The sequence below is a fragment of the Salminus brasiliensis genome, chromosome 20 (genome assembly GCF_030463535.1).
Source record: "Salminus brasiliensis chromosome 20, fSalBra1.hap2, whole genome shotgun sequence".
NCBI classification, from domain to species: Eukaryota; Metazoa; Chordata; class Actinopteri; order Characiformes; family Bryconidae; genus Salminus; species Salminus brasiliensis.
This window is the reverse complement of record NC_132897.1, coordinates 3,120,960-3,139,813: the sequence shown is the minus strand read 5'-3', so window position 1 is coordinate 3,139,813 and position 18,854 is coordinate 3,120,960. Positions and strand designations below refer to the sequence as shown.

The window sequence follows — 18,854 nt, the reverse complement described above, 5'->3', positions numbered from 1 at the left end:
AGTAGTAGTAGTAGTAGCAGTAGCAGTAGTAGTAGTAGCAGTAGCAGTAGTAGTAGTAGTAGTAGTAGTAGTAGCAGCAGTAGTAGTAGTAGTAATAGTATCAGTAGCAGTAGCAGCAGTAGTAGTAGTAGTAATAGTATCAGTAGCAGTAGCAGCAGTAGTAGTAGTAGTAGTAGCAGTAGCAGTAGCAGTAGTAGTAGTAGTAGTATCAGTAGTAGTAGTAGTATCAGTAGTAGTAGTAGTAGTAGCAGTAGCAGTAGTAGTAGTATCAGTAGCAGTAGCAGCAGTAGTAGTAGCAGTAGTAGTAGTAGTATCAGTAGTAGTATCAGTAGCAGTAGCAGCAGTAGTGTAGTTATATAATATGTACTAATCTTAATCTCTCAGTTTATACTTTTGATCAAATTATATATATATATCAATATATCAAAATATATCAAATTAATATAATTAATTTTGATTTGGTTTGTTATTGGGGAGAATAGGTGATGATAATAATAATAATTTAAGGAAGAAGGCGAGTCTTTATTCTGTTATTGATCAAAATGAATACTATCTGAACGACTGTGTGTTCTTGTTGTATTACAGTGTTTTGTGTAAAACTGCAGTTGATGACCCTGATGATCAGAAATCAGTCCTCTTCATCGCCGATAGTGATTTCCAATACCCATACAGGACAGGTCTGTCAGGGCTGTAGGAGCAGGACCTCTGCCTCTGGGTTTTAGTATCTGGTCTGTCAGGCATCATGTCGAGTCGTTGAGCTTCGTTTCTGCTCACTGATTCACTAAAACACTCAGTTCAGGGCTGGGAAGCACAGAGAGGCCTGTGCTGCTGCAGATGTGGAGCTGGGTGTGTTTCACCCCCCTCGATTCCTATTTTTTTAACCCTGCCTGTTTTCCGACAACCCCACCCCCAACCCCCCCCAACACCCCAGAGCTGGCTAGTGTTATGTACTTATTGGCTAATAATTCAAAATCATGAGTACAGCACGGCTTTTGTTTATGGAATCATTTTTAAGAGTGGGCTACGAGCCAGATCTTACACAGGGGGAGGACGCCTCAGCTTTCTAGAATTAGAAGGATGGGGCTTTTGGCCGACATTCGAAAAGGGCGGGGCTTTAGCACTCTAGTCCTAACTATTAGCCAGTCCTAGCAGCGAAAGGCAGAGCTTTAGCACTCTGGACTTTCTGAGTTTGAATACGTGGCCAATCTCAGTACAGGAGGGCGGAGCTTTAGAGTTTGAGAACAGCACTGTCTGTGAGTATCCCAGTACAAGAGGGCGGAGCTTTAGTGTTAGAGAACAGCACTGTCTGTGAGTATCCCAGTACAAGAGGGCGGAGCTTTAGTGTTAGAGAACAGCACTGTCTGTGAGTATCCCAGCACAAGAGGGCGGGGCTTTAGTGTTTGAGAACAGCACTGTTTGTGAATATCCCAGTACAAGAGGGCGGGGCTTTAGTGTTAGAGAACAGCACTGTCTGTGAGTATCCCAGCACAAGAGGGCGGGGCTTTAGTGTTTGAGAACAGCACTGTTTGTGAATATCCCAGTACAAGAGGGCGGAGCTTTAGCGTTTGAGAACAGCACTGTCTGTGAGTATCCCAGCACAAGAGGGCGGAGCTTTAGTGTTAGAGAACAGCACTGTCTGTGAGTATCCCAGCACAAGAGGGCGGGGCTTTAGTGTTAGAGAACAGCACTGTCTGTGAGTATCCCAGCACAAGAGGGCGGAGCTTTAGTGTTAGAGAACAGCACTGTCTGTGAGTATCCCAGCACAAGAGGGCGGGGCTTTAGTGTTTGAGAACAGCACTGTTTGTGAATATCCCAGTACAAGAGGGCGGGGCTTTAGTGTTAGAGAACAGCACTGTCTGTGAGTATCCCAGCACAAGAGGGCGGGGCTTTAGTGTTTGAGAACAGCACTGTTTGTGAATATCCCAGTACAAGAGGGCGGGGCTTTAGCAATAGAGAACAGCACTGTCTGTGAGTATCCCAGTACAAGAGGGCGGAGCTTTAGTGTTAGAGAACAGCACTGTCTGTGAGTATCCCAGCACAAGAGGGCGGGGCTTTAGTGTTTGAGAACAGCACTGTTTGTGAATATCCCAGTACAAGAGGGCGGAGCTTTAGCGTTTGAGAACAGCACTGTCTGTGAGTATCCCAGTACAAGAGGGCGGAGCTTTAGTGTTAGAGAACAGCACTGTTTGTGAGTATCCCAGCACAAGAGGGCGGGGCTTTAGTGTTTGAGAACAGCACTGTTTGTGAATATCCCAGTACAAGAGGGCGGGGCTTTAGTGTTTGAGAACAGCACTGTCTGTGAGTATCCCAGTACAAGAGGGCGGAGCTTTAGTGTTAGAGAACAGCACTGTCTGTGAGTATCCCAGCACAAGAGGGCGGGGCTTTAGTGTTTGAGAACAGCACTGTTTGTGAATATCCCAGTACAAGAGGGCGGGGCTTTAGTGTTTGAGAACAGCACTGTCTGTGAGTATCCCAGTACAAGAGGGCGGGGCTTTAGCAATAGAGAACAGCACTGTCTGTGAGTATCCCAGCACAAGAGGGCGGGGCTTTAGTGTTTGAGAACAGCACTGTCTGTGAGTATCCCAGCACAAGAGGGCGGGGCTTTAGCATTTGAGAACAGTACTGTCTGTGAGTATCCCAGTACAAGAGGGCGGGGCTTTAGCGTTTAAGAACAGCACTGTCTGTGAGTATCCCAGTACAAGAGGGCGGGGCTTTAGTGTTTGAGAACAGCACTGTCTGTGAGTATTCCAGGCACAAGAGGGCGGAGCTTTAGCGTTTGAGAACAGCACTGTCTGTGAGTATCCCAGCACAAGAGGGCGGAGCTTTAGCGTTTGAGAACAGCACTGTCTGTGAGTATCCCAGTACAAGAGGGCGGGGCTTTAGCGTTTAAGAACAGCACTGTCTGTGAGTATCCCAGTACAAGAGGGCGGGGCTTTAGCGTTTAAGAACAGCACTGTCTGTGAGTATCCCAGCACAAGAGGGCGGGGCTTTAGTGTTTGAGAACAGCACTGTCTGTGAGTATTCCAGGCACAAGAGGGCGGGGCTTTAGCGTTTGAGAACAGTGCTGTTTGTGAGTGTGAACTACTGGCCAGTCCCACCAAAAGAGGGTGGAGCTGTAGCTTTTGAGAACAGCACTGTTTATGAATATCCCACTACAAGGGGGCGGGGCTTTAGCATGTTGGAAGAGCGCTGTTTGTGAGTAATCCTGCCTAAGAGGGCGGGTCTATAGGGTTTCAGAACAGCTGTTTGAAAATACCCTTCCTAAGAGGGTGGGCTTTAGCATTTCAGCACTATTTGTAAGTATCCCAACACAAGAGGGCGGGGCTTTAGGGTTTAAAAAGAACTGTTTGTGAAAATTAACTGCTACTGGCCAATCCAAGTATGAGAGGGCGGGGCTTTATGGTTTAAGAATAGTATTGTTTTTTATTATAAACTACTGTCCAATCCCAGCACAGGAGGGCGCGGCTTCAGTATTTAAGAACAGCACTGTTTTTGATTATGAACTACTAGCCAATCCCTGCCCAAGAGGGCGGAGCCTTAGGGTTTGAGAACAGCACTGTTTTTGATTGAACTACTGTCCAATCCCAGCACAGGAGGGCGGGGCTTTAGCGTTTAAGAACAGCACTGTTTTTGATTATGAACTACTAGCCAATCCCTGCCCAAGAGGGCGGAGCCTTAGGGTTTGAGAACAGCACTATCTGTTAGTACCATGCCCAGGAGGGCGGAGCTTTAGTGATAAAGAACAGCAATGTTTTTGATGATGAACTACTAGCCAATCCCTGCCCAAGAGGGCGGGGCTTAAACAGTTGAGAACAGCATTGCGAGCACTGTTTGTGAGCAGACCAGCGCAGGAGGGCGGAGCTTCATTGTATGAGAATCTCAGAGCAAAGGGCGGGGCTTCAGCGATCTAGACGCCTGTGTTTGTAGCCCTGGCCAATCCCAGCGCAGGAGGGCGGAGCTTTGGGGCATGAGAACAGCACTGTTGATGAATATGAAGCACTGGTCAATCTCAGAGCAAAGGGCGGGGCTTCAGCGCTCTAGACGGTCTGTGTTTGTAGCACTGGCCAATCCCAGCGCATGGGGGGGCGGGGGGGCGGAGCTTCGGCACTACCGCCCAATCCCTGCACCGAGGGCGTGGCTTGTGGGCTGTGGGAGGAGTGTGCGAGCGGGCGAGCTAGAGAGAGAGAGAGTTCCGCTGTGTAAACTGACACCATCGCGCCTCGCCGTTTTTCTGGAGCGGAGACCATGCGGAGGAGCGCACGGAGCAGCTGAAGCGGTGCTCGGTTCGCCACGATGGAGGGATTAGTACACAAACCCACCTACAGAGCAGCGCACTAACCGCAGCGGCATCCCCAAGACACTCTGCCTTACCTCGGCTTTGGTGGACCAGAAGGGGCTGATTTGGGGGTTTTGGAAGGGGGGCTTGTGAGGAGCAGCGGTGCCTGCATTGGGGTAAGTAAGTAAACACCCCGGAGTGCCTTAAACCGCGCAGGATTTACGCAAACCAGTCTGCGCCCTTCTGCAACGCATAGGGACGTTTGTTTAGGTCTGTATTTGCCCCTTTTTTGGGATGTTTTAGCGTCCTCAGATCAGGCAGTGGAACAGGGGAGGGCTTGATATTTGATACTGTCATTAACTCACAGCCAGGCAGCCAGGCAGGCAGGCAGGCGAGCAGGCGAGCACGCAGGCTCTCCAACTGTTGCCTTGGCTGTTTGGGGCTGGGATGGGTAGCTAGTGTTTATCAGGATCAGCACCAGTGCTGACCAGTGCTGATCGTATTTCTCCAGTTTGTCCTGATTTCCCATCCAAAACTAAGCAAGTAAGTCCTCGCTCGTGCTGGGAATGGAGGGGAATGGAGTGCAATGGGCTCTGGGCAGATGTGCACAGCATGCGTAAAACAGCCCAGAACCGCTGCGCACAGGCACTGCAATGCTCCTGATCCTCCAGGAGTGCTGCGAGTTGTCAAAGCTGGGAAATGTTGGCTGTTCTTTTGCATCTATTCCCCAAATGCCCCCCTGTACGATGAGGGAGCTGATGCGGAATATAGGGGGGTAAGCAGTTGTGTGGTTGGGGTGGGGGGGGGGGGGGGTCTCTGCGTCCCTGTATGTGTGTTTGTCTAAGTGTTTCCAGCACTGCGAGTGTTGCCAGATGTGTGTGTTCGCCTTCCAAGAAGAAGCTCCTTGTAAAACCATTCAGTGATTCAATCATTCGAGGCACTCCGAGCATTTGGGGTCTGGGGTCCGGAGTCCAGTGGACTGGGCAGCAGCAGCAGCAGCAGATGGTGGTGGTGGTGCAGATGCAGCTCATGGGAGTACTACTACTTTGTTTTCCGGCTTTCTTTCTTTGGGCCGTAATGAAATAAGTGGCAGCTGCAGGCGGTGGGTTATGATGGTCAGTGCTGGCTGGCTCTTCTACACAGACTGGACCGTGCTGGACACTGTGTTTTCGGAGGGCTTGGCAGGGACAGTTCATAAAAGAGGGAGAGAGAGAGAGTGCCGGAGAGTGCACAGCACACCACAGCACAGCACAACACAGCACACTGGTAGTGGGGGGGGTTGGGGGGGGGGGTGTGTGTGAGAGAGGTGTGTATCCTCAGACAAAAGTGGCGTTGTAATCTAGAACAATGTATTGTTGCTCATAGAGACCACTGGTTCACGCTGGTGCCGGACGTGAGAGTGCAAGAACGCAAAAGCCCCTGCAACCCGTCAGCGGTGCCACTCGGCGGACAGCGAGACGGATAGGGGGGGACAAAGAGCAGAGCCGCTGTGATGGACCGGCTACGCTGAGCTCCAGTTCTACAGTTCTGGCTGTAATAGTGATTATAGTGATGCCAGACGCAGTAAAACACCAGGACAGCAGTGTGAAGGAAATCAACACAGAACCGTAGAACAACAAAGTCATGCAGTGGCCGGAGTGCCTAGAACACTGTACACCAGAGTGGTCAGTCGTAGAGGTAGAAGCAGTGGAGCAGTCATGGAAATCATGAAAAGTGGTTCTCTGAGACAAGTGGAACCCGTTTTTGCTGCAGTGTAGAGCTATTTGCTTGATTTCCGGTTCTCTTCGCTGCTGAGGTTCTTTGAGACAGTAGTGGAACCCTTTTTTGCTGCAGTGTAGAACGATTTGCTTAATTTCCGGTTCTCTTCGCTGCTGAGGTTCTTTGAGACAGTAGTGGAACCCTTTTTTGCTGCAGTGTAGAACTATTTGCTTGATTTCCGGTTCTCTTCGCTGCTGAGGTTCTTTGAGACAGCAGTGGAACCCGTTTTTGCTGCAGTGTAGAGCTATTTGCTTGATTTCCGGTTCTCTTCGCTGCTGAGGTTCTTTGAGACAGTAGTGGAACCCTTTTTTGCTGCAGTGTAGAGCTATTTGCTTGATTTCCGGTTCTCTTCGCTGCTGAGGTTCTTTGAGACAGTAGTGGAACCCTTTTTTGCTGCAGTGTAGAGCTATTTGCTTGATTTCCGGTTCTCTTCGCTGCTGAGGTTCTTTGAGACAGACCCCTAATATTAAGGATCTACTCAGGTTAATAGATCCATCATGTGTCTAAAAGAAGTAAAGACGTTCTATATAGTACTGAAAGGGGTTCTTTGAGACTGTAGTGGAACCTTCTTTGCTGTGTTCCTGTGTAAAAGGGATTTCCTGTCACAAGAAAGAACCCATTTTTAATCTAGTCCAATGGTTCCTTCACGTTCCCATGGTTCTCTACAGAACCAGTGCATTTACCCCTAGTATTAAGGTTCTACACAGGTCAATAGATACATCCTGTGTGTATCTTCCAGTGGGGTAGTCAAGTGAAGTAAAAAGGTTCTATATAGTACTGAAAAGGGTTCTTTGAGACAGTAGTGGAACCCTCTTTGCTGCCATGTAGAACTATATGCCTGTGTAGAAGAGATTTCCTGTCATAAAAAAGAACCTTTAATTCATTCTAATGGTTCCTTCTCTATGGAACCATTGCATTTACTGAAGAATCCTTGAAGAACCCCTAGTATTAGGGTTCTACACAGGTCAATAGATTAATCATGTGTGTATCTTCCAGTGGGGTAGTCAAATGAAGTAAGGTTCCATATAGTACTGAAAAGAGTTCTTTGAGACAGAAGAAAGAACCCCTAATTCCTTCTCTACGGAACCATTGCATTTCCTGAAGAACCTTTGAAGAAACCCTAGTATTAAGGATCTACACAGGTTAATAGATCCATCCTGAAATGGCACACACTCCTACAGTGCGGCGTGATGGGTGTTTCTTCCAGTTGGGTAGTTGAGTTAAGTGAAAAAGGTTCTATGTGGTACTGAAACGGGTTCTTTGCTGCAGTAGTGGAACCCTTTTTGCTGACATGTAGAATGTAGGAGGAATAGGGATCTATCTGTCATGAGAAAGAATCCTTTACCCAGACAAAGAACTATTTAAGCAGTCACATGGTTCTTTGAGTTTCCACGGTTCTCTACAGAACCACTGCATTTACTGAAGAACCTTTGATGAACCCATATTATTAAGGATCTACACAGGTTAATAGATCGCTAGATCGATAGATAGATATTATATTGAGAAGAACACTTTAACCATTTAAGTATTTAGATGGTTCTTTAAGGTTCTGTGGTTTTATACAGAACAACTGGCTTTACTGGCGGAACCCTTGAAGAACCTTTTTTTTGTGTACACTCTCAGCACTCAAAATACTGGTTAGCAGATCTATCATTAAACGGCACACACACTTCCACTGTGTTCCTTACTGTGTTTCCACTGAGGGGACGAGTTAAGCCAAAAGGGTTCTATGTAGTACCCTCTATAAAAAGAACCATTTAAAAAAGGTTTTCCAACAATATGGAGAACTTTTAACCGAGCACTGGACTGTTATTACAGTTCCTATGGTACTGTACAGAATCACTTTAAAAGGTTTTCCACCAATATGGAGAACCTTTAACCCGGCACGGAACCATTTAAGCTATCGCATGGTTCTTTGGGTTCCCATGGTTCCAGTACAGAACCATTGCCTTTACTAAAGCAGCCTCAAAGAACCGGTGTGGGCAGGGCAGTCACAGTATTTTGTTGTGATCGTTATGGTGACAAATTACATCACAGTATGCTTTCGTGAGTGTGTTGTGGATATTGTCGGTACTAGACGTTCTAGAACATGGACCAACGACATGTTTCAGTACAAAGAGAGCATAATTAGTTCTGGTTAATTGATTTTAGTAAGGTTGTTAATGTACCACTGGGTATTATTGTTGTTTGGCCTTTAAAGACTGGTGTATGTAAATGAGCTCTGCTCTGATTGGCTGCTCTAATCCAGAACGCAGCCAATGCTAAGACCCCAGCGTGTTTGGGGCGGAGCTAAAGTGCCTGAACAGGGTGGAAGTATATTGAAAACGAGCCGTATATGGACTCCATGACCCTCAGGTGGAGGTTCTCATTTACAGAACCATCCTTTGAAAGGAACCGAAACTGCTTCTTCTATGGCATCGTTCCAAAGGACCCCTTTATTATATATGGCACCTTTATTGTATACGAAAATAATGAGCGGTCATTGATTCCATGGGAAGACAATGAGTGAAGGAAGGCCGTAAAGACGCAGGACGTTTACTGGACATTATGAGGTGTAGAGTAGAGAACAATGCTAGGACATAAGAAAGGCTTTGAGTGCAGGTTTGAAAGGAAGTAACGCCGATGATGAGCAGCTTTAGCCACAGATGTGGTGATTTGCAGCTGTTTTATAGGCCAAGGAAATCGGCTACTGTGATTTATTTGACCGTAGTGGGTCAGGGATCTGCTGGTGGTCATAATATGATCTGAAATGGCCCAGAAAAAGATTGGATTTGAGAAAGATTGGAGCATTAATGTGTTTAAATGATGGTTCACTGACCAAGAAGTGTTCGGCGCTGGAGCTACGAAGCTAATTTAGCTAAGCAATGGAAGCTAATGGCCAACAATTAGCCTTGTGCTAAGTAGTGTGTCTAAATCATCACATATTCAGCTCAAACAGTGTGAAATTGTTCAGTAATAGACTGTAAACGACTTCTTTATGTGGTTTCTGACACTATATGATAACCGAATATCTGTAAACGTGTGCCAGAGTACATCACAAAGCTAAAAACAGTAGCTAGCCTTCTTTTATCGCTAGACTATGTGTCTAAATCTTCACAAATTTACCTCAAACTGTGAATTTGTTCAGGAAAAAATTGCTTATTTGGTTTCAGACAATATATATGACACATTATTATTTCTAAACATGTTTTAAAGTGAATTACAAAGCTAAAAATAGTAGCTTACCTGTTTTATCGGTAGTTTAGTGATAAACAGTGGGCCAGGACAATCGACTACTGTGATGTATTTGACCGTAATGGGTCAGGGGTCTGCTGGTGGTCATAATATGTGAAATTGTTCAGTAATAGACTGTAATCGACTTCTTTATGTGGTTTCTGATACTATATGATAACCGAATATCTGTAAATGTGTGCTAGAGTACATCACAAAGCTAAAAACAGTAGCTAGCCTTCTTTTATCGCTAGACTATGTGTCTAAATCTTCACAAATTTACCTCAAACTGTGAATTTGTTCAGGAAAAAATTGCTTATTTGGTGTCAGACAATATATATAACACATTATTATTTCTAAACATGTTTTAAAGTGAATTACAAAGCTAAAAACAGTAGCTAGCCTTTTTTATCGCCACATTAGTGCTAAACTGTGTGTCTAAATCATCACATATTCACCTCAAACAGTGTGAAATAGACTGTAATCGACTTCTTTATGTGGTTTCTGATACTATATGATAAATGAATATCTGTAAACGTGTGCTAGAGTACATCACAAAGCTAAAAACAGTAGCTAGCCTTCTGTTATTAGTATGTTCGGGTGTTTGTTTGTGGTCAGAAACCACTTAAGCAAATGAAAAACTGTGTAAATTGTCTTTTTCTGCCAAACTGTTGCTTTAAATACAGTTAGCAGGACACTCTTAGGGGCTGACACTCTTCCCTCCGTTTTAAGCCCAGATGTTCGGCCCTCCATTGAGAGTCAAATTTGGCTCCTGCGGGGTTGATCTCCTCATTGTCCGAGCACAATGGACTCACATCCTTCCTCAGCCCACACCATCAAGCGCTCACACCCGCATTCACAGCGGCCCTGGCAGGATAAATTTAAAATGACAAGGGATGGATAAATTAGCATTCGCGTTTGTCCCGGAGTACCCGGTGTTTAGCTTTCCCGACCGGCTCCGAGGTCGGACCTTTTCTAGCAGACGGGTCAAAAAAAGAGTCGTGGAATTAAAGACAGAATTACAGACTGCATTTCACCCACTGAATGACTACGAAACTGAAGAGCTAGTGTTTCCAATTTGACTGTGCAGCGGCCAGCCATACAAATTAGCCATTCGCTCGTTGCGGTTGTTTTCTTGCCTGCCTGCCTGTCCTTGTGTGTACTCCTGTACCGTGCAGATAATGTTGTTACCCAACAAAACGGCTAGAACAGATCACTATGTGCACAAGTATCCAGACACCCTTCTAATTACCGCATTCGGCTGCTTTACCACGCACCCGTTGCTGCACACACAGCTTGTATAATCTCCATAGAAAAGCATTGACCAAAACAGAACTGGGCCATACGTGAGCCTAAGGTCACCGTGCACAGGGCTTTTGTGCTGTGAAGTGGTGAAGCTGCATTCAACATCTTTGGGATGAGCTGGATGTAGTGCCAGAACTAGGCTAATCATCCAACGTCAGAATCTGACCATACCAATGGTCTCATGTGGCTAAATGCAATCAAATGTGCCTTACAGCAATGTTTCAGCATCTAGTGTAGAGCCTTCCCAGAAGGGTAGATGCTGCTACTGCAGCAAAGGATTGATTGCGGAAAAGAGCAGATGTTTAATTTCACGAAATGCCTTTTCCATGTTGCAATTTTTTCAAACCCCGCCCCCAAAAACCAAACACATAAATAAATTAGTAAATAAATAAGTGAAATTAAATGAAATTAAGTTAATGAATTAAAAATCACAACGTGAAAGACAGGTTCATCCTCCAAAGATTACAGTTGCCGACATCAGGCATAGAAACCTTATTACTATTATAATTTTTTTGATTCTTCAGACAATAAAACGTAACAGGGTGGTAAATTTCATCCTAAAATAAATCTGTTTCTTAATGTGATTAAATTCCTGATTTAACACACATACTGTTCAATTTAAAATATCATTTATTTTTCGTTATAGTGTAACAATGTAACGCAACAAATAAACAACATAAAGATCGTAAAAAAATTTTCTCATTCTTTTATTATTCCCGGCTGTTCCAAAAGCTCAGATATCAGATTTCTCTTTGTGATTTCATTTAAAGCAACAATACAGTGTTTAAAGACAACACAGGTGAGTGTGACAGGGTGGTACAACAAACTGCGGAGCACTAATTATGCTATTTCTTTACACAAAATTCTGTTTTTTTATGTTGACAACACATAGATAATCCCACAAATAATAAAGGTTTGTTGATATTTGGTGATATTTTAGAGGTACATGCCATGTTGACTAATATGGAAATGTGAAAATCAGCATAAAGATTGTGTTTACTAGCTTACTAGTAGTTACTTTTTAAGAAATAGTATTTTCTCACTTGTATTAATAGCTTTATGCATCCCCTTAAAGTTTGCGGACGCTACTCTTCTCACAGCCTGACTCGAGTGCTGTACGGAAAAAGTCGTAAAGTATATAAAGTATGATCTCTAAAGTTTAAATGTGGTAGTGTGGGAAACGTGGGAATTCCACGTGAAGGCTTTGTGTTTTTCTCCCCTGTCAGACTGATCTTTGACGGCTAATTCATCCAGTGTGTGACGGTGTGTGAACGGTTGATCTGAGCGAGTTATTGAATTAAAGTCTCGGCACGCCAGAACAGATGTTCCTCTCTCAGCTTTCATTGTGATTAGCATTGTCTGGTCTCTCTCTCTCTCTCTCTCTCTCTCTCTCTCTCTCTATGTGTGTGTATATGTGTGTGTGTGTGTGCAAAAAAAAAAAAAATTGAGGCTGCATTGAGGCAACAGTTAGCGTGTCGCTAACCCCAGCGTCTGAGTGCCTGTGGCTAATGTCCGTGAATGGATATAAATCACCTGGTGGCTCAGATGCTGTGCATTACATAACAACTTTTTGTGTGTATGTAAATGTGTGTGTGTGTGTGTGTTTGTGTGTGAGTGTATGAGAAAGTGTGTATTCCCTGATCATCTGGTCTGGGATTATTTTGCGCCGGGCTGATGGATCGTGTTAGCATGCCTGTAGCTAGCCCGCTGCTGCCGATCTGTTATTCAGTAATACACTTCATTTATCTTAATGTGATGTTGTGTTTGTGTGTGTGTGTGTGTGTGTGTGTTTGTGTGTGTGGCGTTTACAGGCCAGCGCCAAGGACAAATTTACATTTTATGGAAATTCAGTGGACTTTAAAGTACTCAGATTTAGCTGGACCTCTCCGGTTTAACTCCTCATTAGTCTTTATTTCTGTCCTCTCCTTCGTTAGCCATCTCTCCCTCTCTCTCTGCCTCCTTTTCTACAACTGCTAGAACCACTGACCATAGATTTGATTAAGATTAAATTTGATTCAGAGCGCAGTAGAGCCAGAGGCGGAGCTAAACTCATCGCCTACTCATTTGGTAGACCCGCCCCTTCTCCCAGACTTAGCACACGTGTCTCAGACCACCTTCATTGAGCTTCCAGTGCAGAAGCAGAGTGGTCCGGTAGGTGGACACTCCAACAGTAAAAGTGCAGCTCACGTAATATCCACTACAGCTCAGCTCCTCTATGTAATGTACAGAAAGGGCGCCATGCAGGTCCTGTCAATCACCTCATTCCTCAGTGTAGCCCCAATTTCTGGGGGGAAACTAAAAAACAATAATGGGCCACAATTAGTAGCTGGTAGCTAGTGGAGTGATACAGGGATGGTGACAAAGTACAGTTTGCATAATTAAATATTAAATGATAAATATTAAATATTGATTAACATGGTTTAAAATACATGCTTTTAATACCAGCAGTTTCTTCCGCCAAAAAAGTAGTCCCAGTATTATGGAGTTAAGGGACTGTTGCTGTTACTAAGCAACAGGTTTGATGGATAAAACTACTCTTATCAGATATAAGATGTGTGTGAGTGTGTTTTCACCAATGGTATCATCAGGCAAAGCAGCCCAAAAACATAGTTTTAGTGTTTTTCAAAATGGGCAGTTTCATCCGCTAAAAAAAGTAGTCCCTTGGGGTTGAATGACTATTGCTGTTACTTAGCAAGTGTTGGCTTGAAATAGTAAGACAAAGCAGTGCTTAACACTGTTTGATATTTATGCTTTTATGAAATTTATTTTAATATTAAGTTTCATCCACCAAAAAAAGTAGTTCCTGTAGCTTGGGGCTAACAAACCACTGTTGTTACTAAGCAGCTGGTGTGGTTTATATATCTACAATATTATTAGATATACAATGTATCTTCACAAGCACCATCATGAGGCAAAGCAGCCCTAAAACATTGATTCAGTGCATGTTTTTAATATTGGCAGTTTCATCCGCCAAAAAAGTAGTCCCAGTAGCTTGGGGTTGAGGGACTTTTGCTGTTACTTAGCAAGTGTTAGCTGGCAGAATGATACAGTCTGCAAAATAAAAGGGAATAGTAATATAAAGCAGTGCTTAATAAAGTTTGAAATAGATGCTTTAAATACTATATTAATATATTTAATACTTTATTGGCAGTTTCATCCGCCAAAAAAGTAGTCCCTGTATCTTGGGTTTAAGAGACTATTGCTAAATGCATTCATCCCCAACTCATCCCAACAGCATTGATGGAGCACCACCATCATTCCAGAGGACACAGTTCTCCCACTGCTCCACATCTCAGTGCTGGGGGGCTTTACACCCCTCTAGCCTCTTTTGGCAATACTTCTCTACAGGGGCTAGACAAGCTGTGTGTGTGTGTGTGTGTGCATTTGCACATCTGTGTCAGTAATGGGTGCAACTTAAAGTAGCTGACTGCATTCATTAGCAAGGGTGTCCACAAACATTTGGACATGTAGTGTTTGCTACAGTTTGTGTTAAGACTGTTTGTTTGTTCTTTGCTGCTGCTTGAAGTTTCACAGATACCAGGTTTGTCCTCCAGGAGCGGTGAGATGCCCGTACCCAGCGCCCGCCTACCCGTGAGAGCTGATGGTTAGGTGTGTGAGACGTGAAGAGAGAGTTAATTGGAGAGTGTTTAGTTGAGCTGATGATGATGATGGTGATGATGGTGATGATGGTGATGATAATCAGTGGGGTATTCATACTGAACTCCTCACTCAGCTCAGACTGACCTTCTGTCTGCTAACAGCGTTGGCACTGTTCCAACTGCATCACACTCGCACAATCTCTCGCGTACTCTCGCGCTCTCTGTGTGTCTCTCTCTCTCTCTCTCTCTCTCTCTATATATATATATATATGTGTGTGTGTGTGTGTGTGTGTGTGTATGGGTCTGTCTCGGTCTGCGTCTTCTGTCTCTGCCCCTCTCTCTCTCGTTTTGTCTGTCTCTGTGTCTCCCTGTCTCTCTATATGTCTCTCTTTTTATCTCTCGATCTGTCTCTCTCTCTGTCTCTGTGTCTCTCTCTGTTATCTGTCTCTATATGTCTCTTGTTTTGTCTGTCTCTATGTGTCTCTCTCTGTTGTCTGTCTCTCTCTGTGTCTCTCTTGTTTTGTCTCTCTCTGTCTCTCTTGTTTTGTCTGTCTCTATGTGTCTCTTGTTTTGTCTGTCTCTCTCTGTCTCTCTTGTTTTGTCTGTCTCTATGTGTCTCTCTCTGTTATCTGTCTCTATATGTCTCTTGTTTTGTCTGTCTATATGTGTCTCTTGTTTAGTCTCTCTCTGTCTCTCTTGTTTTGTCTGTCTTGATGTGTCTCTCTCTGTTGTCTGTCTCTATATGTATCTCTTGTTTTGTCTGTCTCTATGTGTCTCTGTTGTCTGTCTCCATATGTCTCTCTTGTTTTGTCTGTCTCTATGTGTCTCTCTGTTGTCTGTCTCCATATGTCTCTCTTGTTTTATCTGTCTATATATCTCTCTGGTCTGTCCCTGCATGTCTCTCCCATTTTGTCTCTGCATATGTCTCTTTTATATGTCTCTGTTTGTCTCTCTCTTTTGTATTGTCTGTCTATATGTCTCTCTCTCTCTCGTCTGTCTCTATATGTCTTTCTCTGCTTCTCTCGTTTTGTCTGTCTCAATAGGCATATCTCTCTCTGTATTTTCTTTTGTCTGTCTCTATATGTCTCTTTCTCTCTGTCCCTTTATGTCTACCTGTCTCTTTTTGTCTCTCTGACTGTCCTGTTTTTTTGTCTCATTCTCTATCCATTTCTCTCTAATGTCTTTAAGTCTCTTTCTCTGTCTTATCTCTTTATCTGCCTCTCTTTTTTGTCTTTGTCTCCAAGTCTCTCCGTCTCTTATTAATGTCTCTCTCTCTTTTTGTCTCTTTATGTCTATCCAGTTTCTATATGACTCTTTCTCTATACCTCTCTCCCTCCTCTTCCCACTCTTGCTTCGCCACGTCTCTTACTTCTGTCCCTCGTCCCCCTTTTCTCTCTCTCTCTCTCTGTCTCCTTACTCTCTTCATGTCTCTCTCTCTCCTCTCTCATATGCTGTACCTGTACCTCTTTCTTTTTCCCCTCTTCACTTCTGTCTTTTACTGTCTCGCATTTCCCTCCAACACTCTCCCCCTCCCCCCTCCCAGCACCCCCCCCTCCCAGCACCTCCCTCCCCCTCCCTCTCTCTCTCGGCCTGTAATGAGGGTAATAGTCTTCCATCAGCTCAGCACATCTGAGAGGGTTCAGTGGGGGTGGACCGAGACTGTAGACTGTAGGAGAAGCCGCTGTGTCATAGCTGGACCAGGCCGATGTGTGTGTGTGTGTGTGTGTGTGTGTGTGTGTGTATGGTCAGAGGAAAGGTGAAACTGAGAAATCTTGACGAGACAGATAGAATAAAGAGAGAGAGAGAGAGAGAGAGGATGTATGGATGAGTCTGGGCTGGTGCAGACTCATCAGCAGGGGGATGGAGATGGAGCCTGGCCGATGTTTAGATAAGGGATGGGGGAGGTGCTTGAGTAAAGGCTGGAGAGTGTGTGTGTGTGTGTGTGTGTGTGTGTGTGAGACTAGACTCTTTAACCTTCCGCCCACTGGTGCACATGTGGCAGAATGAGGGTGCTCTGTGTGTGTGTGTGTGTGCACAGCTGTGGGCCAGAGGTGGAGACACACATCAACACACAACTGTGAACGTGTGACCAAGCTCTACTGCGGTAGCTTTCACACACACGTGTAAAGTCCCCCCCCATACACACACACACTCATCCAGACACACACTGTCGTAACTATTATCAGTGGGCTGATACTGGAGCAATTTATAGCAGTGGCTATCAGCCCAGTACTCGACACACATGCGCACACACACACACACTAACTCTTCCACTCTTACACACACACAAACGATATCACTGCCATATCCCTCCCAGCAGATAATTGCTTCGTCGTCCCAATCCGGAAAACCCATTCAGCAGGAGGACTTCGGCAGAATTAGAGCCGATTTGACGCAACGTTACCGGGCCACACTCTCGGAGCAATCTCCAGGGACGAGTGTTAGAGGAGCCCTCGGCTTATCAGCATTGTTTCCGCTGACAGGTTGAAGCATTTCATGCCAGATCTGCGAAAAGAACCTTAGAAATGGCCCTGAGAGCTCCCGGGTTGGTCCAAGGCTCCACTAGAAGTGGTCCCAGGTGACGGGAAGAACGTTGATGGCCTGGTTCCAGTGGAACCTGTCAAGAGGTGGGGATATTAGGCGGCAGGTGAACTGTCAGCCCTTGGAAGCACTGGGTTGTGATGTCTAGATAGAGGGTCAGAACATTTCCAGAACATCTGTCAGGTCTTGCGAGACGTTCCTGGTATCAGCACCTGAGTACCTGAGTCACTGATGCTCACGGAGGTCCCACCTCACATCATACAGGATTTGAAGGATCTGCTGCTAGCGTTAGTCTCAGGCATCCAGATTCCACAGGACAGACGTTTCCAGGTTCCCTGGTGGGACTGGGTAGTAAATATACTCAATTGACAAAAGTATTGGGACGCCTGCTTGTTCAATCTGAAATCAAGGGTATTAAAAAGAGCTGATGCTGCTTTTGTGGGAGTAACTGTCTCTACTGTCCAGGGAAGAGGGCTTTCTGCTAGATTTTGGAGAGGAGCATTGCTGTGAGGATTGGATTGCATTCAGCATCCTACCTCATCTCCAACTCAAAGGGATTCATCTGCTCCAGAGAGTCCTATTCTATTGGCAGTACTTTTCTACAGGGACTAGACAGGCTGTGTATGTGTGTGGATGTGTGTGTGTGTGTGTGTTTGCATTTGCACATCGGTGTCAGTGTTATTTAGCTTAACGTAGCAGAATAATGCATTCATTAGAAGGGGTGTCCACATACATTTGGACATATTAGACTAGTGTATTGTACTTCTAGGTGTGTTGTAGTCATGGCGATACCTGGTTTTCAGTTCACCACAGTTACCAGAGTCTGTAAGTTTCTCCATGCTTTTGTTTACATCTCAGCCACTGAATTATGCAGAATTTTAAAGACGGGTGGACGTCCCCTTTAGCCTGGTTGGTAAGTAAGGTTACGGTAAGTAAGGTCCCTCGGTTACGGACATCGACCCCGCACTGGAATGTTGAGCCCGGTCAGTGTTGAGTCCTCTAGGCGTGTGTGTTTGCATTATTGAGTAGATGGACAGGTCACTGTGTCTGAGTGTGTGTGTGTGTGTGTGTTACTGCATATGTAGGCGTGTGTTTAGAGTGTTTTCTGCATATGGAAGGAGAGGCTCAGGGTAAAGGTGGGCAGTGTGTGACCACCATCCACCATCTGTTCTTTCCCTACGCTCGCCCAGGGCTCGGCTAGTTAGTGTGTTTTTCCAAAGCAGTGCGTGTGTGTGTGTGTGTGAGGTGGGGGGGTGGGAGGGCTGTTTATGCAATGTTGCGTGTGTGTGTGTGTGTGTGTGTGTGTTTGAGTGGCTGGGGGGCTGTATGGGCGGAGGGGTTTATGTTTTTGAGTGTGTTTGTGTGGGTGTATGCATCACTCTTTCCCTCTCTCTCTACACTCACACTTTCTCTCTCTCTTGCTCAGTCTCTCTCTCTCACTCGCGCTCTCTCTCTCTCGCTCTGCCTCGCTCGCTCTCTGACAGATGTTTGCCCTAATTCGTCTTTGGTCCCGGTTGTTTATCAAGTCTCTCTCTCTCTCTCTCTCTCTTTCTCTCTCTCAATCTGTGTGTGTGTGACAAAGTGTGTTTAGTGTTGTTGTGTGTTGAAGGAGCAGGGCCGAGCGGAAGGGGAGGGAGTCTGAAAGGAGTCCTGGCCCAAACTGTGTGTGTGTGTGTGTGTGTGTGTGAATGTGTGTGTGTGTGTGTGTGTGTGTCCATATTCCGTTAGTTGAACTCCGTAGTTTGGTTTTATTGCAGCCTTTTTTGGCTTTGTTTTACTCTTATAAAAATGTCCCTGCAAGGCCAGAACTTCAGCAGCAGGAAACACACACACACACACACACACACACACACACACTGTTCACCATAAAAGCAAGTGTCCTCTGGGACAGTGGACGGGGACTGAACTGACTGAGTGAAGGGAGGAGCTCACAGCTGGGCTAAGGCTAACATTAATGCCAATGCTAATGCCCTCTTCACTGCCCACATCCTCCAAAAACTAAACCCCCACCCACCCCTCACTGCTCCACTGCCCAGCACTGTTTGGGTGTGGCTGGTCCCCCCTAATTCTTGCCTTTTAAAAAATAATTATTATGATTATGATTGTGATAATTATTATTATTATTATTATTATTATTATGATCAATGAGAATGACTCCCTCCTGA

General features: G+C 45.1%; 1 protein-coding gene across 2 annotated transcripts in view; it reads left to right on the top strand.

The window, feature by feature from the left end:
• Positions 1 to 4,200: 4,200 nt before the first annotated feature.
• Positions 4,201 to 18,854, top strand: part of sema4c (sema domain, immunoglobulin domain (Ig), transmembrane domain (TM) and short cytoplasmic domain, (semaphorin) 4C) — a 97,464-nt gene continuing 82,810 nt past the window's right edge. The window contains exon 1 of one of the 2 annotated variants that reach the window (XM_072665046.1): positions 4,201 to 4,452. The gene's annotated coding sequence lies outside the window, so the exon portion shown is untranslated. Of the gene's footprint in view, positions 4,457 to 18,854 lie in introns of both variants that reach the window. The other variant, XM_072665047.1, reaches the window with a different exon arrangement.